Raw genomic sequence first — 17,360 nt, 5'->3', positions numbered from 1 at the left:
CTGATGTTTCCCACTTGGTCAGGCACATTCACTGTATTTCTACAATAAATAAAAAGTAGCAAGGCATTTCATGTAAAAAGGTTGAGACACAATATTCCATGTTACATTTTTGATCGGGCAACCAGACAAATGTTTAAAATTGATGGCTTCTTTCAGAGTTTTTCAGTCAGGATGGCCGAGCGGTCTAAGGCGCTGCGTTTAGGCCGCAGTCTCCTCTGGAGACGTGGGTTCAAATCCCACTTCTCACAATGACTGATGTTTCCCACTTGGTCAGGCACATTCACTGTATTTCTACAATAAATAAAAAGTAGCAAGGCATTTCATGTAAAAAGGTTGAGACATAATATTCCATGTTACATGTTTGATCGGGCAACCAGACAAATGTTTAAAATTGATGGCTTCTTTCAGAGTTTTTCAGTCAGGATGGCCGAGCGGTCTAAGGCGCTGCGTTTAGGCCGCAGTCTCCTCTGGAGGCGTGGGTTCAAATCCCACTTCTGACAATGACTGATGTTGTTCACTGGCTCAGTCACATTTACCGTATTTCTACATGAAGTGAAAAGCAGTAATGCATTTTGTGTAAAGAAGTTGAGACACCATATTCCAGGTGAGATGTGTTATCTAAGGACAAATGAAACATTTAGTAATTGTTGCTACTTTTATTACATTTTAATCAGGATGGCCTTGCCGTCTAAGGCCCTGTGTTTAGGCCGCAGTCTCCTCTGAAGACATGGGTTCAAATCCCACTTCTCACAATGACTGATGTTTCCCACTTGGTCAGGCACATTCACTGTATTTCTACAATAAATAAAAAGTAGCAAGGCATTTCATGTAAAAAGGTTGAGACACAATATTCCATGTTACATTTTTGATCGGGCAACAAATGTTTAAAATTGTTGGCTTCTTTTAGAGTTTTTGAACCAGACAAATGTTTAAAATTGTTGGCTTCTTTTAGAGTTTTTCAGTCAGGATGGCCGAGCGGTCTAAGGCGCTGCGTTTAGGCCGCAGTCTCCTCTGGAGGCGTGGGTTCAAATCCCACTTCTGACAATGACTGATGTTGTTCACTGGCTCAGTCACATTTACCGTATTTCTACATGAAGTGAAAAGCAGTAATGCATTTTGTGTAAAGAAGTTGAGACACCATATTCCAGGTAAGATGTGTTATCAAAGGACAAAAGAAACATTTAGTAATTGTTGCTACTTTTATTACATTTAAATCAGGATGGCCTTGCCGTCTCAGGCCCTGTGTTTAGGCCGCAGTCTCCTCTGAAGACATGGGTTCAAATCCCACTTCTCACAATGACTGATGTTTCCCACTTGGTCAGGCACATTCACTGTATTTCTACAAGAAATAAAAAGCAGAAACGCATTTAATCTAAAAAAGTTAAGACATTATATACAATGTTAAATTTGTGATATAAGGACCAAACAAATGTTTGAAATTGTTGCTTTTTTTGAGTGTTTTTCAGTCAGGATGGCCGAGCCGTCTAAGGCGCTGCGTTTAGGCCGCAGTCTCCTCTGGAGGCGTGGGTTCAAATCCCACTTCTGACAATGACAGATGTTGTTCACTGGCTCAGTCACATTTACCGTATTTCTACATGAAGTGAAAAGCAGCAATGCATTTTGTGTAAAGAAGTTGAGACACCATATTCCAGGTGAGATGTGTTATCTAAGGACAAAAGAAACATTTAGTAATTGTTGCTACTTTTATTACATTTTAATCAGGATGGCCTTGCCGTCTAGGGCCCTGTGTTTAGGCCGCAGTCTCCTCTGAAGACATGGGTTCAAATCCCACTTCTCACAATGACTGATGTTTCCCACTTGGTCAGGCACATTCACTGTATTTCTACATTAAATAAAAAGTAGCAAGGCATTTCATGTAAAAAGGTTGAGACACAATATTCCATGTTACATTTTTGATCGGGCAACCAGACAAATGTTTAAAATTGATGGCTTCTTTCAGAGTTTTTCAGTCAGGATGGCCGAGCGGTCTAAGGTGCTGCGTTTAGGCCGCAGTCTCCTCTGGAGGCGTGGGTTCAAATCCCACTTCTGACAATGACTGATGTTGTTCACTGGCTCAGTCACATTTACCGTATTTCTACATGAAGTGAAAAGCAGCAATGCATTTTGTGTAAAGAAGTTGAGACACCATATTCCAGGTGAGATGTGTTATCTAAGGACAAAAGAAACATTTAGTAATTGTTGCTACTTTTATTACATTTTAATCAGGATGGCTCACCGTCTAAGGCCCTGTGTTTAGGCCGCAGTCTCCTCTGAAGACATGGGTTCAAATCCCACTTCTCACAATGACTGATGTTTCCCACTTGGTCAGGCACATTCACTGTATTTCTACAATAAATAAAAAGTAGCAAGGCATTTCATGTAAAAAGGTTGAGACACAATATTCCATGTTACATTTTTGATCGGGCAACCAGACAAATGTTTAAAATTGATGGCTTCTTTCAGAGTTTTTCAGTCAGGATGGCCGAGCGGTCTAAGGCGCTGCGTTTAGGCCGCAGTCTCCTCTGGAGGCGTGGGTTCAAATCCCACTTCTCACAATGACTGATGTTTCCCACTTGGTCAGGCACATTCACTGTATTTCTACAATAAATAAAAAGTAGCAAGGCATTTCATGTAAAAAGGTTGAGACATAATATTCCATGTTACATGTTTGATCGGGCAACCAGACAAATGTTTAAAATTGATGGCTTCTTTCAGAGTTTTTCAGTCAGGATGGCCGAGCGGTCTAAGGCGCTGCGTTTAGGCCGCAGTCTCCTCTGGAGGCGTGGGTTCAAATCCCACTTCTGACAATGACTGATGTTGTTCACTGGCTCAGTCACATTTACCGTATTTCTACATGAAGTGAAAAGCAGTAATGCATTTTGTGTAAAGAAGTTGAGACACCATATTCCAGGTGAGATGTGTTATCTAAGGACAAATGAAACATTTAGTAATTGTTGCTACTTTTATTACATTTTAATCAGGATGGCCTTGCCGTCTAAGGCCCTGTGTTTAGGCCGCAGTCTCCTCTGAAGACATGGGTTCAAATCCCACTTCTCACAATGACTGATGTTTCCCACTTGGTCAGGCACATTCACTGTATTTCTACAATAAATAAAAAGTAGCAAGGCATTTCATGTAAAAAGGTTGAGACACAATATTCCATGTTACATTTTTGATCGGGCAACAAATGTTTAAAATTGTTGGCTTCTTTTAGAGTTTTTGAACCAGACAAATGTTTAAAATTGTTGGCTTCTTTTAGAGTTTTTCAGTCAGGATGGCCGAGCGGTCTAAGGCGCTGCGTTTAGGCCGCAGTCTCCTCTGGAGGCGTGGGTTCAAATCCCACTTCTGACAATGACTGATGTTGTTCACTGGCTCAGTCACATTTACCGTATTTCTACATGAAGTGAAAAGCAGTAATGCATTTTGTGTAAAGAAGTTGAGACACCATATTCCAGGTAAGATGTGTTATCGAAGGACAAAAGAAACATTTAGTAATTGTTGCTACTTTTATTACATTTAAATCAGGATGGCCTTGCCGTCTCAGGCCCTGTGTTTAGGCCGCAGTCTCCTCTGAAGACATGGGTTCAAATCCCACTTCTCACAATGACTGATGTTTCCCACTTGGTCAGGCACATTCACTGTATTTCTACAAGAAATAAAAAGCAGAAACGCATTTCATCTAAAAAAGTTAAGACATTATATACAATGTTAAATTTGTGATATAAGGACCAAACAAATGTTTGAAATTGTTGCTTTTTTTGAGTGTTTTTCAGTCAGGATGGCCGAGCCGTCTAAGGCGCTGCGTTTAGGCCGCAGTCTCCTCTGGAGGCGTGGGTTCAAATCCCACTTCTGACAATGACAGATGTTGTTCACTGGCTCAGTCACATTTACCGTATTTCTACATGAAGTGAAAAGCAGCAATGCATTTTGTGTAAAGAAGTTGAGACACCATATTCCAGGTGAGATGTGTTATCTAAGGACAAAAGAAACATTTAGTAATTGTTGCTACTTTTATTACATTTTAATCAGGATGGCCTTGCCGTCTAGGGCCCTGTGTTTAGGCCGCAGTCTCCTCTGAAGACATGGGTTCAAATCCCACTTCTCACAATGACTGATGTTTCCCACTTGGTCAGGCACATTCACTGTATTTCTACATTAAATAAAAAGTAGCAAGGCATTTCATGTAAAAAGGTTGAGACACAATATTCCATGTTACATTTTTGATCGGGCAACCAGACAAATGTTTAAAATTGATGGCTTCTTTCAGAGTTTTTCAGTCAGGATGGCCGAGCGGTCTAAGGTGCTGCGTTTAGGCCGCAGTCTCCTCTGGAGGCGTGGGTTCAAATCCCACTTCTGACAATGACTGATGTTGTTCACTGGCTCAGTCACATTTACCGTATTTCTACATGAAGTGAAAAGCAGCAATGCATTTTGTGTAAAGAAGTTGAGACACCATATTCCAGGTGAGATGTGTTATCTAAGGACAAAAGAAACATTTAGTAATTGTTGCTACTTTTATTACATTTTAATCAGGATGGCTCACCGTCTAAGGCCCTGTGTTTAGGCCGCAGTCTCCTCTGAAGACATGGGTTCAAATCCCACTTCTCACAATGACTGATGTTTCCCACTTGGTCAGGCACATTCACTGTATTTCTACAATAAATAAAAAGTAGCAAGGCATTTCATGTAAAAAGGTTGAGACACAATATTCCATGTTACATTTTTGATCGGGCAACCAGACAAATGTTTAAAATTGATGGCTTCTTTCAGAGTTTTTCAGTCAGGATGGCCGAGCGGTCTAAGGCGCTGCGTTTAGGCCGCAGTCTCCTCTGGAGGCGTGGGTTCAAATCCCACTTCTCACAATGACTGATGTTTCCCACTTGGTCAGGCACATTCACTGTATTTCTACAATAAATAAAAAGTAGCAAGGCATTTCATGTAAAAAGGTTGAGACATAATATTCCATGTTACATGTTTGATCGGGCAACCAGACAAATGTTTAAAATTGATGGCTTCTTTCAGAGTTTTTCAGTCAGGATGGCCGAGCGGTCTAAGGCGCTGCGTTTAGGCCGCAGTCTCCTCTGGAGGCGTGGGTTCAAATCCCACTTCTGACAATGACTGATGTTGTTCACTGGCTCAGTCACATTTACCGTATTTCTACATGAAGTGAAAAGCAGTAATGCATTTTGTGTAAAGAAGTTGAGACACCATATTCCAGGTGAGATGTGTTATCTAAGGACAAATGAAACATTTAGTAATTGTTGCTACTTTTATTACATTTTAATCAGGATGGCCTTGCCGTCTAAGGCCCTGTGTTTAGGCCGCAGTCTCCTCTGAAGACATGGGTTCAAATCCCACTTCTCACAATGACTGATGTTTCCCACTTGGTCAGGCACATTCACTGTATTTCTACAATAAATAAAAAGTAGCAAGGCATTTCATGTAAAAAGGTTGAGACACAATATTCCATGTTACATTTTTGATCGGGCAACAAATGTTTAAAATTGTTGGCTTCTTTTAGAGTTTTTGAACCAGACAAATGTTTAAAATTGTTGGCTTCTTTTAGAGTTTTTCAGTCAGGATGGCCGAGCGGTCTAAGGCGCTGCGTTTAGGCCGCAGTCTCCTCTGGAGGCGTGGGTTCAAATCCCACTTCTGACAATGACTGATGTTGTTCACTGGCTCAGTCACATTTACCGTATTTCTACATGAAGTGAAAAGCAGTAATGCATTTTGTGTAAAGAAGTTGAGACACCATATTCCAGGTAAGATGTGTTATCGAAGGACAAAAGAAACATTTAGTAATTGTTGCTACTTTTATTACATTTAAATCAGGATGGCCTTGCCGTCTCAGGCCCTGTGTTTAGGCCGCAGTCTCCTCTGAAGACATGGGTTCAAATCCCACTTCTCACAATGACTGATGTTTCCCACTTGGTCAGGCACATTCACTGTATTTCTACAAGAAATAAAAAGCAGAAACGCATTTCATCTAAAAAAGTTAAGACATTATATACAATGTTAAATTTGTGATATAAGGACCAAACAAATGTTTGAAATTGTTGCTTTTTTTGAGTGTTTTTCAGTCAGGATGGCCGAGCCGTCTAAGGCGCTGCGTTTAGGCCGCAGTCTCCTCTGGAGGCGTGGGTTCAAATCCCACTTCTGACAATGACAGATGTTGTTCACTGGCTCAGTCACATTTACCGTATTTCTACATGAAGTGAAAAGCAGCAATGCATTTTGTGTAAAGAAGTTGAGACACCATATTCCAGGTGAGATGTGTTATCTAAGGACAAAAGAAACATTTAGTAATTGTTGCTACTTTTATTACATTTTAATCAGGATGGCCTTGCCGTCTAGGGCCCTGTGTTTAGGCCGCAGTCTCCTCTGAAGACATGGGTTCAAATCCCACTTCTCACAATGACTGATGTTTCCCACTTGGTCAGGCACATTCACTGTATTTCTACATTAAATAAAAAGTAGCAAGGCATTTCATGTAAAAAGGTTGAGACACAATATTCCATGTTACATTTTTGATCGGGCAACCAGACAAATGTTTAAAATTGATGGCTTCTTTCAGAGTTTTTCAGTCAGGATGGCCGAGCGGTCTAAGGTGCTGCGTTTAGGCCGCAGTCTCCTCTGGAGGCGTGGGTTCAAATCCCACTTCTGACAATGACTGATGTTGTTCACTGGCTCAGTCACATTTACCGTATTTCTACATGAAGTGAAAAGCAGCAATGCATTTTGTGTAAAGAAGTTGAGACACCATATTCCAGGTGAGATGTGTTATCTAAGGACAAAAGAAACATTTAGTAATTGTTGCTACTTTTATTACATTTTAATCAGGATGGCTCACCGTCTAAGGCCCTGTGTTTAGGCCGCAGTCTCCTCTGAAGACATGGGTTCAAATCCCACTTCTCACAATGACTGATGTTTCCCACTTGGTCAGGCACATTCACTGTATTTCTACAATAAATAAAAAGTAGCAAGGCATTTCATGTAAAAAGGTTGAGACACAATATTCCATGTTACATTTTTGATCGGGCAACCAGACAAATGTTTAAAATTGATGGCTTCTTTCAGAGTTTTTCAGTCAGGATGGCCGAGCGGTCTAAGGCGCTGCGTTTAGGCCGCAGTCTCCTCTGGAGGCGTGGGTTCAAATCCCACTTCTCACAATGACTGATGTTTCCCACTTGGTCAGGCACATTCACTGTATTTCTACAATAAATAAAAAGTAGCAAGGCATTTCATGTAAAAAGGTTGAGACATAATATTCCATGTTACATGTTTGATCGGGCAACCAGACAAATGTTTAAAATTGATGGCTTCTTTCAGAGTTTTTCAGTCAGGATGGCCGAGCGGTCTAAGGCGCTGCGTTTAGGCCGCAGTCTCCTCTGGAGGCGTGGGTTCAAATCCCACTTCTGACAATGACTGATGTTGTTCACTGGCTCAGTCACATTTACCGTATTTCTACATGAAGTGAAAAGCAGTAATGCATTTTGTGTAAAGAAGTTGAGACACCATATTCCAGGTGAGATGTGTTATCTAAGGACAAATGAAACATTTAGTAATTGTTGCTACTTTTATTACATTTTAATCAGGATGGCCTTGCCGTCTAAGGCCCTGTGTTTAGGCCGCAGTCTCCTCTGAAGACATGGGTTCAAATCCCACTTCTCACAATGACTGATGTTTCCCACTTGGTCAGGCACATTCACTGTATTTCTACAATAAATAAAAAGTAGCAAGGCATTTCATGTAAAAAGGTTGAGACACAATATTCCATGTTACATTTTTGATCGGGCAACAAATGTTTAAAATTGTTGGCTTCTTTTAGAGTTTTTGAACCAGACAAATGTTTAAAATTGTTGGCTTCTTTTAGAGTTTTTCAGTCAGGATGGCCGAGCGGTCTAAGGCGCTGCGTTTAGGCCGCAGTCTCCTCTGGAGGCGTGGGTTCAAATCCCACTTCTGACAATGACTGATGTTGTTCACTGGCTCAGTCACATTTACCGTATTTCTACATGAAGTGAAAAGCAGTAATGCATTTTGTGTAAAGAAGTTGAGACACCATATTCCAGGTAAGATGTGTTATCGAAGGACAAAAGAAACATTTAGTAATTGTTGCTACTTTTATTACATTTAAATCAGGATGGCCTTGCCGTCTCAGGCCCTGTGTTTAGGCCGCAGTCTCCTCTGAAGACATGGGTTCAAATCCCACTTCTCACAATGACTGATGTTTCCCACTTGGTCAGGCACATTCACTGTATTTCTACAAGAAATAAAAAGCAGAAACGCATTTCATCTAAAAAAGTTAAGACATTATATACAATGTTAAATTTGTGATATAAGGACCAAACAAATGTTTGAAATTGTTGCTTTTTTTGAGTGTTTTTCAGTCAGGATGGCCGAGCCGTCTAAGGCGCTGCGTTTAGGCCGCAGTCTCCTCTGGAGGCGTGGGTTCAAATCCCACTTCTGACAATGACAGATGTTGTTCACTGGCTCAGTCACATTTACCGTATTTCTACATGAAGTGAAAAGCAGCAATGCATTTTGTGTAAAGAAGTTGAGACACCATATTCCAGGTGAGATGTGTTATCTAAGGACAAAAGAAACATTTAGTAATTGTTGCTACTTTTATTACATTTTAATCAGGATGGCCTTGCCGTCTAGGGCCCTGTGTTTAGGCCGCAGTCTCCTCTGAAGACATGGGTTCAAATCCCACTTCTCACAATGACTGATGTTTCCCACTTGGTCAGGCACATTCACTGTATTTCTACATTAAATAAAAAGTAGCAAGGCATTTCATGTAAAAAGGTTGAGACACAATATTCCATGTTACATTTTTGATCGGGCAACCAGACAAATGTTTAAAATTGATGGCTTCTTTCAGAGTTTTTCAGTCAGGATGGCCGAGCGGTCTAAGGTGCTGCGTTTAGGCCGCAGTCTCCTCTGGAGGCGTGGGTTCAAATCCCACTTCTGACAATGACTGATGTTGTTCACTGGCTCAGTCACATTTACCGTATTTCTACATGAAGTGAAAAGCAGCAATGCATTTTGTGTAAAGAAGTTGAGACACCATATTCCAGGTGAGATGTGTTATCTAAGGACAAAAGAAACATTTAGTAATTGTTGCTACTTTTATTACATTTTAATCAGGATGGCTCACCGTCTAAGGCCCTGTGTTTAGGCCGCAGTCTCCTCTGAAGACATGGGTTCAAATCCCACTTCTCACAATGACTGATGTTTCCCACTTGGTCAGGCACATTCACTGTATTTCTACAATAAATAAAAAGTAGCAAGGCATTTCATGTAAAAAGGTTGAGACACAATATTCCATGTTACATTTTTGATCGGGCAACAAATGTTTAAAATTGTTGGCTTCTTTTAGAGTTTTTCAGTCAGGATGGCCGAGCGGTCTAAGGCGCTGCGTTTAGGCCGCAGTCTCCTCTAGAGGCGTGGGTTCAAATCCTACTTTTGACAATGACAGATGTTGTTCACTGGCTCAGTCACATTTACCGTATTTCTACATGAAGTGAAAAGCAGCAATGCATTATGTGTAAAGAAGTTGAGACACCATAATCCAGGTAAGATGTGTTATCTAAGGACAAAAGAAACATTTAGTAATTGTTGCTACTTTTATTACATTTTAATCAGGGTGGCCTTGCCGTTTAAGGCCCTGTGTTTAGGCCGCAGTCTCCTCTGAAGACATGGGTTCAAATCCCACTTCTCACAATGACTGATGTTTCCCACTTGGTCAGGCACATTCACTGTATTTCTACAAGAAATAAAAAGCAGAAACGCATTTAATCTAAAAAAGTTAAGACATTATATACAATGTTAAATTTTGTGATATAAGGACCAAACAAATGTTTGAAATTGTTGCTTTTTTTGAGTGTTTTTCAGTCAGGATGGCCGAGCGGTCTAAGGCGCTGCGTTTAGGCCGCAGTCTCCTCTGGAGGCGTGGGTTCAAATCCCACTTCTCACAATGACTGATGTTTCCCACTTGGTCAGGCACATTCACTGTATTTCTACAATAAATAAAAAGTAGCAAGGCATTTCATGTAAAAAGGTTGAGACATAATATTCCATGTTACATGTTTGATCGGGCAACCAGACAAATGTTTAAAATTGATGGCTTCTTTCAGAGTTTTTTAGTCAGGATGGCCGAGCGGTCTAAGGCGCTGCGTTTAGGCCGCAGTCTCCTCTGGAGGCGTGGGTTCAAATCCCACTTCTGACAATGACTGATGTTGTTCACTGGCTCAGTCACATTTACCGTATTTCTACATGAAGTGAAAAGCAGTAATGCATTTTGTGTAAAGAAGTTGAGACACCATATTCCAGGTGAGATGTGTTATCTATGGACAAATGAAACATTTAGTAATTGTTGCTACTTTTATTACATTTTAATCAGGATGGCCTTGCCGTCTAAGGCCCTGTGTTTAGGCCGCAGTCTCCTCTGAAGACATGGGTTCAAATCCCACTTCTCACAATGACTGATGTTTCCCACTTGGTCAGGCACATTCACTGTATTTCTACAATAAATAAAAAGTAGCAAGGCATTTCATGTAAAAAGGTTGAGACACAATATTCCATGTTACATTTTTGATCGGGCAACAAATGTTTAAAATTGTTGGCTTCTTTTAGAGTTTTTGAACCAGACAAATGTTTAAAATTGTTGGCTTCTTTTAGAGTTTTTCAGTCAGGATGGCCGAGCGGTCTAAGGCGCTGCGTTTAGGCCGCAGTCTCCTCTGGAGGCGTGGGTTCAAATCCCACTTCTGACAATGACTGATGTTGTTCACTGGCTCAGTCACATTTAACGTATTTCTACATGAAGTGAAAAGCAGTAATGCATTTTGTGTAAAGAAGTTGAGACACCATATTCCAGGTAAGATGTGTTATCTAAGGACAAAAGAAACATTTAGTAATTGTTGCTACTTTTATTACATTTTAATCAGGATGGCCTTGCCGTCTAAGGCCCTGTGTTTAGGCCGCAGTCTCCTCTGAAGACATGGGTTCAAATCCCACTTCTCACAATGACTGATGTTTCCCACTTGGTCAGGCACATTCACTGTATTTCTACAATAAATAAAAAGCAGAAACGCATTTAATCTAAAAAAGTTAAGACATTATATACAATGTTAAATTTGTGATATAAGGACCAAACAAATGTTTGAAATTGTTGCTTTTTTTGAGTGTTTTTCAGTCAGGATGGCCGAGCCGTCTAAGGCGCTGCGTTTAGGCCGCAGTCTCCTCTGGAGGCGTGGGTTCAAATCCCACTTCTGACAATGACTGATGTTGTTCACTGGCTCAGTCACATTTACCGTATTTCTACATGAAGTGAAAAGCAGTAATGCATTTTGTGTAAAGAAGTTGAGACACCATATTCCAGGTAAGATGTGTTATCTAAGGACAAAAGAAACATTTAGTAATTGTTGCTACTTTTATTACATTTTAATCAGGATGGCCTTGCCGTCTAAGGCCCTGTGTTTAGGCCGCAGTCTCCTCTGAAGACATGGGTTCAAATCCCACTTCTCACAATGACTGATGTTTCCCACTTGGTCAGGCACATTCACTGTATTTCTACAATAAATAAAAAGCAGAAACGCATTTAATCTAAAAAAGTTAAGACATTATATACAATGTTAAATTTGTGATATAAGGACCAAACAAATGTTTGAAATTGTTGCTTTTTTTGAGTGTTTTTCAGTCAGGATGGCCGAGCCGTCTAAGGCGCTGCGTTTAGGCCGCAGTCTCCTCTGGAGGCGTGGGTTCAAATCCCACTTCTGACAATGACTGATGTTGTTCACTGGCTCAGTCACATTTACCGTATTTCTACATGAAGTGAAAAGCAGTAATGCATTTTGTGTAAAGAAGTTGAGACACCATATTCCAGGTGAGATGTGTTATCTAAGGACAAAAGAAACATTTAGTAATTGTTGCTACTTTTATTACATTTTAATCAGGATGGCCTTGCCGTCTAGGGCCCTGTGTTTAGGCCGCAGTCTCCTCTGAAGACATGGGTTCAAATCCCACTTCTCACAATGACTGATGTTTCCCACTTGGTCAGGCACATTCACTGTATTTCTACATTAAATGAAAAGTAGCAAGGCATTTCATGTAAAAAGGTTGAGACACAATATTCCATGTTACATTTTTGATCGGGCAACCAGACAAATGTTTAAAATTGATGGCTTCTTTCAGAGTCTTTCAGTCAGGATGGCCGAGCGGTCTAAGGTGCTGCGTTTAGGCCGCAGTCTCCTCTGGAGGCGTGGGTTCAAATCCCACTTCTGACAATGACTGATGTTGTTCACTGGCTCAGTCACATTTACCGTATTTCTACATGAAGTGAAAAGCAGCAATGCATTTTGTGTAAAGAAGTTGAGACACCATATTCCAGGTGAGATGTGTTATCTAAGGACAAAAGAAACATTTAGTAATTGTTGCTACTTTTATTACATTTTAATCAGGATGGCTCACCGTCTAAGGCCCTGTGTTTAGGCCGCAGTCTCCTCTGAAGACATGGGTTCAAATCCCACTTCTCACAATGACTGATGTTTCCCACTTGGTCAGGAACATTCACTGTATTTCTACATTAAATAAAAAGTAGCAAGGCATTTCATGTAAAAAGGTTGAGACACAATATTCCATGTTACATTTTTGATCGGGCAACCAGACAAATGTTTAAAATTGATGGCTTCTTTCAGAGTTTTTCAGTCAGGATGGCCGAGCGGTCTAAGGCGCTGCGTTTAGGCCGCAGTCTCCTCTGGAGGCGTGGGTTCAAATCCCACTTCTGACAATGACTGATGTTGTTCACTGGCTCAGTCACATTTACCGTATTTCTACATGAAGTAAAAAGCAGCAATAAATTTTGTGTAAAGAAGTTGAGACACCATATTCCAGGTGAGATGTGTTATCTAAGGACAAATGAAACATTTAGTAATTGTTGCTACTTTTATTACATTTTAATCAGGATGGCCTTGCCGTCTCAGGCCCTGTGTTTAGTCCGCAGTCTCCTCAGAAGACATGGGTTCAAATCCCTTTTCTCACAATGACTGATGTTTCCCACTTGGTCAGGCACATTCACTGTATTTCTACATTAAATAAAAAGTAGCAAGGCATTTCATGTAAAAAGGTTGAGACACAGTATTCCATGTTACATTTTTGATCGGGCAACAAATGTTTAAAATTGTTGGCTTCTTTTAGAGTTGTTCAGTCAGGATGGCCGAGCGGTCTAAGGCGCTGCGTTTAGGCCGCAGTCTCCTCTGGAGGCGTGGTTTCAAATCCCACTTCTGACAATGACTTATGTTGTTCACTAGCTCAGTCACATTTACCGTATTTCTACATGAAGTGAAAAGCAGCAATGCATTTTTGTAAAGAAGTTGAGACACCATATTCCAGGTGAGATTTGTTATCTAAGGACAAATGAAACATTTAGTAATTGTTGCTACTTTTATTACATTTTAATCAGGATGGCCTTGCCTTCTAAGGCCCTGTGTTTAGGCCGCAGTCTCCTCTGAAGACATGGGTTCAAATCCCACTTCTCACAATGACTGATGTTTCCCACTTGGTCAGGCACATTCACTGTATTTCTACATTAAATAAAAAGTAGCAAGGCATTTCATGTAAAAAGGTTGAGACACAATATTCCATGTTACATTTTTGATCGGGCAACCAGACAAATGTTTAAAATTGATTGCTTCTTTCAGAGTTTTTCAGTCAGGATGGCCGAGCGGTCTAAGGTGCTGCGTTTAGGCCGCAGTCTCCTCTGGAGGCGTGGGTTCAAATCCCACTTCTGACAATGACTGATGTTGTTCACTGGCTCAGTCACATTTACCGTATTTCTACATGAAGTGAAAAGCAGCAATGCATTTTGTGTAAAGAAGTTGAGACACCATATTCCAGGTGAGATGTGTTATCTAAGGACAAATGAAACATTTAGTAATTGTTGCTACTTTTTTTACATTTTAATCAGGATGGCTTTGCCGTCTAAGGCGCTGCGTTTAGGCCGCAGTCTCCTCTGGAGGCGTGGGTTCAAATCCCACTTCTGACAATGACTGATGTTTCCCACCTGGTCAGACAAATTCACTGTATTTCTACATTAAATAAAAAGTAGCAAGGCATTTCATGTAAAAAGGTTGAGACACAATATTCCATGTTACATTTTTGATCGGGCAACAAATGTTTAAAATTGTTGGCTTCTTTTAGAGTTTTTCAGTCAGGATGGCCGAGCGGTCTAAGGCGCTGCGTTTAGGCCGCAGTCTCCTCTAGAGGCGTGGGTTCAAATCCTACTTTTGACAATGACAGATGTTGTTCACTGGCTCAGTCACATTTACCGTATTTCTACATGAAGTGAAAAGCAGCAATGCATTATGTGTAAAGAAGTTGAGACACCATAATCCAGGTAAGATGTGTTATCTAAGGACAAAAGAAACATTTAGTAATTGTTGCTACTTTTATTACATTTTAATCAGGGTGGCCTTGCCGTTTAAGGCCCTGTGTTTAGGCCGCAGTCTCCTCTGAAGACATGGGTTCAAATCCCACTTCTCACAATGACTGATGTTTCCCACTTGGTCAGGCACATTCACTGTATTTCTACAAGAAATAAAAAGCAGAAACGCATTTAATCTAAAAAAGTTAAGACATTATATACAATGTTAAATTTTGTGATATAAGGACCAAACAAATGTTTGAAATTGTTGCTTTTTTTGAGTGTTTTTCAGTCAGGATGGCCGAGCGGTCTAAGGCGCTGCGTTTAGGCCGCAGTCTCCTCTGGAGGCGTGGGTTCAAATCCCACTTCTCACAATGACTGATGTTTCCCACTTGGTCAGGCACATTCACTGTATTTCTACAATAAATAAAAAGTAGCAAGGCATTTCATGTAAAAAGGTTGAGACATAATATTCCATGTTACATGTTTGATCGGGCAACCAGACAAATGTTTAAAATTGATGGCTTCTTTCAGAGTTTTTTAGTCAGGATGGCCGAGCGGTCTAAGGCGCTGCGTTTAGGCCGCAGTCTCCTCTGGAGGCGTGGGTTCAAATCCCACTTCTGACAATGACTGATGTTGTTCACTGGCTCAGTCACATTTACCGTATTTCTACATGAAGTGAAAAGCAGTAATGCATTTTGTGTAAAGAAGTTGAGACACCATATTCCAGGTGAGATGTGTTATCTATGGACAAATGAAACATTTAGTAATTGTTGCTACTTTTATTACATTTTAATCAGGATGGCCTTGCCGTCTAAGGCCCTGTGTTTAGGCCGCAGTCTCCTCTGAAGACATGGGTTCAAATCCCACTTCTCACAATGACTGATGTTTCCCACTTGGTCAGGCACATTCACTGTATTTCTACAATAAATAAAAAGTAGCAAGGCATTTCATGTAAAAAGGTTGAGACACAATATTCCATGTTACAGTTTTGATCGGGCAACAAATGTTTAAAATTGTTGGCTTCTTTTAGAGTTTTTGAACCAGACAAATGTTTAAAATTGTTGGCTTCTTTTAGAGTTTTTCAGTCAGGATGGCCGAGCGGTCTAAGGCGCTGCGTTTAGGCCGCAGTCTCCTCTGGAGGCGTGGGTTCAAATCCCACTTCTGACAATGACTGATGTTGTTCACTGGCTCAGTCACATTTAACGTATTTCTACATGAAGTGAAAAGCAGTAATGCATTTTGTGTAAAGAAGTTGAGACACCATATTCCAGGTAAGATGTGTTATCTAAGGACAAAAGAAACATTTAGTAATTGTTGCTACTTTTATTACATTTTAATCAGGATGGCCTTGCCGTCTAAGGCCCTGTGTTTAGGCCGCAGTCTCCTCTGAAGACATGGGTTCAAATCCCACTTCTCACAATGACTGATGTTTCCCACTTGGTCAGGCACATTCACTGTATTTCTACAATAAATAAAAAGCAGAAACGCATTTAATCTAAAAAAGTTAAGACATTATATACAATGTTAAATTTGTGATATAAGGACCAAACAAATGTTTGAAATTGTTGCTTTTTTTGAGTGTTTTTCAGTCAGGATGGCCGAGCCGTCTAAGGCGCTGCGTTTAGGCCGCAGTCTCCTCTGGAGGCGTGGGTTCAAATCCCACTTCTGACAATGACTGATGTTGTTCACTGGCTCAGTCACATTTACCGTATTTCTACATGAAGTGAAAAGCAGTAATGCATTTTGTGTAAAGAAGTTGAGACACCATATTCCAGGTAAGATGTGTTATCTAAGGACAAAAGAAACATTTAGTAATTGTTGCTACTTTTATTACATTTTAATCAGGATGGCCTTGCCGTCTAAGGCCCTGTGTTTAGGCCGCAGTCTCCTCTGAAGACATGGGTTCAAATCCCACTTCTCACAATGACTGATGTTTCCCACTTGGTCAGGCACATTCACTGTATTTCTACAATAAATAAAAAGCAGAAACGCATTTAATCTAAAAAAGTTAAGACATTATATACAATGTTAAATTTGTGATATAAGGACCAAACAAATGTTTGAAATTGTTGCTTTTTTTGAGTGTTTTTCAGTCAGGATGGCCGAGCCGTCTAAGGCGCTGCGTTTAGGCCGCAGTCTCCTCTGGAGGCGTGGGTTCAAATCCCACTTCTGACAATGACTGATGTTGTTCACTGGCTCAGTCACATTTACCGTATTTCTACATGAAGTGAAAAGCAGTAATGCATTTTGTGTAAAGAAGTTGAGACACCATATTCCAGGTGAGATGTGTTATCTAAGGACAAAAGAAACATTTAGTAATTGTTGCTACTTTTATTACATTTTAATCAGGATGGCCTTGCCGTCTAGGGCCCTGTGTTTAGGCCGCAGTCTCCTCTGAAGACATGGGTTCAAATCCCACTTCTCACAATGACTGATGTTTCCCACTTGGTCAGGCACATTCACTGTATTTCTACATTAAATGAAAAGTAGCAAGGCATTTCATGTAAAAAGGTTGAGACACAATATTCCATGTTACATTTTTGATCGGGCAACCAGACAAATGTTTAAAATTGATGGCTTCTTTCAGAGTCTTTCAGTCAGGATGGCCGAGCGGTCTAAGGTGCTGCGTTTAGGCCGCAGTCTCCTCTGGAGGCGTGGGTTCAAATCCCACTTCTGACAATGACTGATGTTGTTCACTGGCTCAGTCACATTTACCGTATTTCTACATGAAGTGAAAAGCAGCAATGCATTTTGTGTAAAGAAGTTGAGACACCATATTCCAGGTGAGATGTGTTATCTAAGGACAAAAGAAACATTTAGTAATTGTTGCTACTTTTATTACATTTTAATCAGGATGGCTCACCGTCTAAGGCCCTGTGTTTAGGCCGCAGTCTCCTCTGAAGACATGGGTTCAAATCCCACTTCTCACAATGACTGA

The 17,360-nt window shown here is 40.6% G+C and overlaps 35 non-coding genes across 35 annotated transcripts; all 35 read left to right on the top strand.

Moving 5' to 3' along the window:
- The first annotated feature begins 165 nt into the window (after positions 1–165).
- trnal-uag (transfer RNA leucine (anticodon UAG)) lies at positions 166–248 on the top strand. The gene has a single exon. It is a non-coding gene; the product is annotated as a tRNA-Leu (tRNA).
- Positions 249–417: 169 nt separating this feature from the next.
- trnal-uag (transfer RNA leucine (anticodon UAG)) lies at positions 418–500 on the top strand. Its single transcript has one exon. It is a non-coding gene; the product is annotated as a tRNA-Leu (tRNA).
- Positions 501–961: 461 nt separating this feature from the next.
- Positions 962–1,044, top strand: trnal-uag (transfer RNA leucine (anticodon UAG)). The gene has a single exon. It is a non-coding gene; the product is annotated as a tRNA-Leu (tRNA).
- A 421-nt stretch (positions 1,045–1,465) lies between these two features.
- Positions 1,466–1,548, top strand: trnal-uag (transfer RNA leucine (anticodon UAG)). Its single transcript has one exon. It is a non-coding gene; the product is annotated as a tRNA-Leu (tRNA).
- Positions 1,549–1,969: 421 nt separating this feature from the next.
- Positions 1,970–2,052, top strand: trnal-uag (transfer RNA leucine (anticodon UAG)). Its single transcript has one exon. It is a non-coding gene; the product is annotated as a tRNA-Leu (tRNA).
- Positions 2,053–2,472: 420 nt separating this feature from the next.
- trnal-uag (transfer RNA leucine (anticodon UAG)) lies at positions 2,473–2,555 on the top strand. Its single transcript has one exon. It is a non-coding gene; the product is annotated as a tRNA-Leu (tRNA).
- Positions 2,556–2,724: 169 nt separating this feature from the next.
- Positions 2,725–2,807, top strand: trnal-uag (transfer RNA leucine (anticodon UAG)). The gene has a single exon. It is a non-coding gene; the product is annotated as a tRNA-Leu (tRNA).
- Positions 2,808–3,268: 461 nt separating this feature from the next.
- Positions 3,269–3,351, top strand: trnal-uag (transfer RNA leucine (anticodon UAG)). Its single transcript has one exon. It is a non-coding gene; the product is annotated as a tRNA-Leu (tRNA).
- A 421-nt stretch (positions 3,352–3,772) lies between these two features.
- trnal-uag (transfer RNA leucine (anticodon UAG)) lies at positions 3,773–3,855 on the top strand. Its single transcript has one exon. It is a non-coding gene; the product is annotated as a tRNA-Leu (tRNA).
- A 421-nt stretch (positions 3,856–4,276) lies between these two features.
- Positions 4,277–4,359, top strand: trnal-uag (transfer RNA leucine (anticodon UAG)). Its single transcript has one exon. It is a non-coding gene; the product is annotated as a tRNA-Leu (tRNA).
- A 420-nt stretch (positions 4,360–4,779) lies between these two features.
- On the top strand, positions 4,780–4,862 carry trnal-uag (transfer RNA leucine (anticodon UAG)). Its single transcript has one exon. It is a non-coding gene; the product is annotated as a tRNA-Leu (tRNA).
- A 169-nt stretch (positions 4,863–5,031) lies between these two features.
- trnal-uag (transfer RNA leucine (anticodon UAG)) lies at positions 5,032–5,114 on the top strand. The gene has a single exon. It is a non-coding gene; the product is annotated as a tRNA-Leu (tRNA).
- A 461-nt stretch (positions 5,115–5,575) lies between these two features.
- On the top strand, positions 5,576–5,658 carry trnal-uag (transfer RNA leucine (anticodon UAG)). Its single transcript has one exon. It is a non-coding gene; the product is annotated as a tRNA-Leu (tRNA).
- A 421-nt stretch (positions 5,659–6,079) lies between these two features.
- On the top strand, positions 6,080–6,162 carry trnal-uag (transfer RNA leucine (anticodon UAG)). Its single transcript has one exon. It is a non-coding gene; the product is annotated as a tRNA-Leu (tRNA).
- Positions 6,163–6,583: 421 nt separating this feature from the next.
- On the top strand, positions 6,584–6,666 carry trnal-uag (transfer RNA leucine (anticodon UAG)). The gene has a single exon. It is a non-coding gene; the product is annotated as a tRNA-Leu (tRNA).
- Positions 6,667–7,086: 420 nt separating this feature from the next.
- Positions 7,087–7,169, top strand: trnal-uag (transfer RNA leucine (anticodon UAG)). The gene has a single exon. It is a non-coding gene; the product is annotated as a tRNA-Leu (tRNA).
- Positions 7,170–7,338: 169 nt separating this feature from the next.
- trnal-uag (transfer RNA leucine (anticodon UAG)) lies at positions 7,339–7,421 on the top strand. Its single transcript has one exon. It is a non-coding gene; the product is annotated as a tRNA-Leu (tRNA).
- A 461-nt stretch (positions 7,422–7,882) lies between these two features.
- Positions 7,883–7,965, top strand: trnal-uag (transfer RNA leucine (anticodon UAG)). Its single transcript has one exon. It is a non-coding gene; the product is annotated as a tRNA-Leu (tRNA).
- Positions 7,966–8,386: 421 nt separating this feature from the next.
- Positions 8,387–8,469, top strand: trnal-uag (transfer RNA leucine (anticodon UAG)). The gene has a single exon. It is a non-coding gene; the product is annotated as a tRNA-Leu (tRNA).
- A 421-nt stretch (positions 8,470–8,890) lies between these two features.
- Positions 8,891–8,973, top strand: trnal-uag (transfer RNA leucine (anticodon UAG)). The gene has a single exon. It is a non-coding gene; the product is annotated as a tRNA-Leu (tRNA).
- Positions 8,974–9,893: 920 nt separating this feature from the next.
- On the top strand, positions 9,894–9,976 carry trnal-uag (transfer RNA leucine (anticodon UAG)). The gene has a single exon. It is a non-coding gene; the product is annotated as a tRNA-Leu (tRNA).
- A 169-nt stretch (positions 9,977–10,145) lies between these two features.
- On the top strand, positions 10,146–10,228 carry trnal-uag (transfer RNA leucine (anticodon UAG)). The gene has a single exon. It is a non-coding gene; the product is annotated as a tRNA-Leu (tRNA).
- Positions 10,229–10,689: 461 nt separating this feature from the next.
- On the top strand, positions 10,690–10,772 carry trnal-uag (transfer RNA leucine (anticodon UAG)). Its single transcript has one exon. It is a non-coding gene; the product is annotated as a tRNA-Leu (tRNA).
- A 421-nt stretch (positions 10,773–11,193) lies between these two features.
- trnal-uag (transfer RNA leucine (anticodon UAG)) lies at positions 11,194–11,276 on the top strand. Its single transcript has one exon. It is a non-coding gene; the product is annotated as a tRNA-Leu (tRNA).
- A 421-nt stretch (positions 11,277–11,697) lies between these two features.
- trnal-uag (transfer RNA leucine (anticodon UAG)) lies at positions 11,698–11,780 on the top strand. The gene has a single exon. It is a non-coding gene; the product is annotated as a tRNA-Leu (tRNA).
- Positions 11,781–12,201: 421 nt separating this feature from the next.
- trnal-uag (transfer RNA leucine (anticodon UAG)) lies at positions 12,202–12,284 on the top strand. Its single transcript has one exon. It is a non-coding gene; the product is annotated as a tRNA-Leu (tRNA).
- Positions 12,285–12,704: 420 nt separating this feature from the next.
- On the top strand, positions 12,705–12,787 carry trnal-uag (transfer RNA leucine (anticodon UAG)). Its single transcript has one exon. It is a non-coding gene; the product is annotated as a tRNA-Leu (tRNA).
- A 416-nt stretch (positions 12,788–13,203) lies between these two features.
- trnal-uag (transfer RNA leucine (anticodon UAG)) lies at positions 13,204–13,286 on the top strand. Its single transcript has one exon. It is a non-coding gene; the product is annotated as a tRNA-Leu (tRNA).
- A 420-nt stretch (positions 13,287–13,706) lies between these two features.
- Positions 13,707–13,789, top strand: trnal-uag (transfer RNA leucine (anticodon UAG)). The gene has a single exon. It is a non-coding gene; the product is annotated as a tRNA-Leu (tRNA).
- Positions 13,790–14,710: 921 nt separating this feature from the next.
- Positions 14,711–14,793, top strand: trnal-uag (transfer RNA leucine (anticodon UAG)). Its single transcript has one exon. It is a non-coding gene; the product is annotated as a tRNA-Leu (tRNA).
- A 169-nt stretch (positions 14,794–14,962) lies between these two features.
- On the top strand, positions 14,963–15,045 carry trnal-uag (transfer RNA leucine (anticodon UAG)). Its single transcript has one exon. It is a non-coding gene; the product is annotated as a tRNA-Leu (tRNA).
- Positions 15,046–15,506: 461 nt separating this feature from the next.
- On the top strand, positions 15,507–15,589 carry trnal-uag (transfer RNA leucine (anticodon UAG)). The gene has a single exon. It is a non-coding gene; the product is annotated as a tRNA-Leu (tRNA).
- Positions 15,590–16,010: 421 nt separating this feature from the next.
- On the top strand, positions 16,011–16,093 carry trnal-uag (transfer RNA leucine (anticodon UAG)). The gene has a single exon. It is a non-coding gene; the product is annotated as a tRNA-Leu (tRNA).
- Positions 16,094–16,514: 421 nt separating this feature from the next.
- Positions 16,515–16,597, top strand: trnal-uag (transfer RNA leucine (anticodon UAG)). The gene has a single exon. It is a non-coding gene; the product is annotated as a tRNA-Leu (tRNA).
- Positions 16,598–17,018: 421 nt separating this feature from the next.
- Positions 17,019–17,101, top strand: trnal-uag (transfer RNA leucine (anticodon UAG)). Its single transcript has one exon. It is a non-coding gene; the product is annotated as a tRNA-Leu (tRNA).
- Positions 17,102–17,360: the final 259 nt, after the last annotated feature.

The sequence above is a fragment of the Pungitius pungitius genome, chromosome 15 (assembly GCF_949316345.1).
Source record: "Pungitius pungitius chromosome 15, fPunPun2.1, whole genome shotgun sequence".
Classification (NCBI taxonomy): Eukaryota; Metazoa; Chordata; class Actinopteri; order Perciformes; family Gasterosteidae; genus Pungitius; species Pungitius pungitius.
Note: the sequence above shows the minus strand (reverse complement) of the source record. Positions and strands in the feature narration are given on the sequence as shown.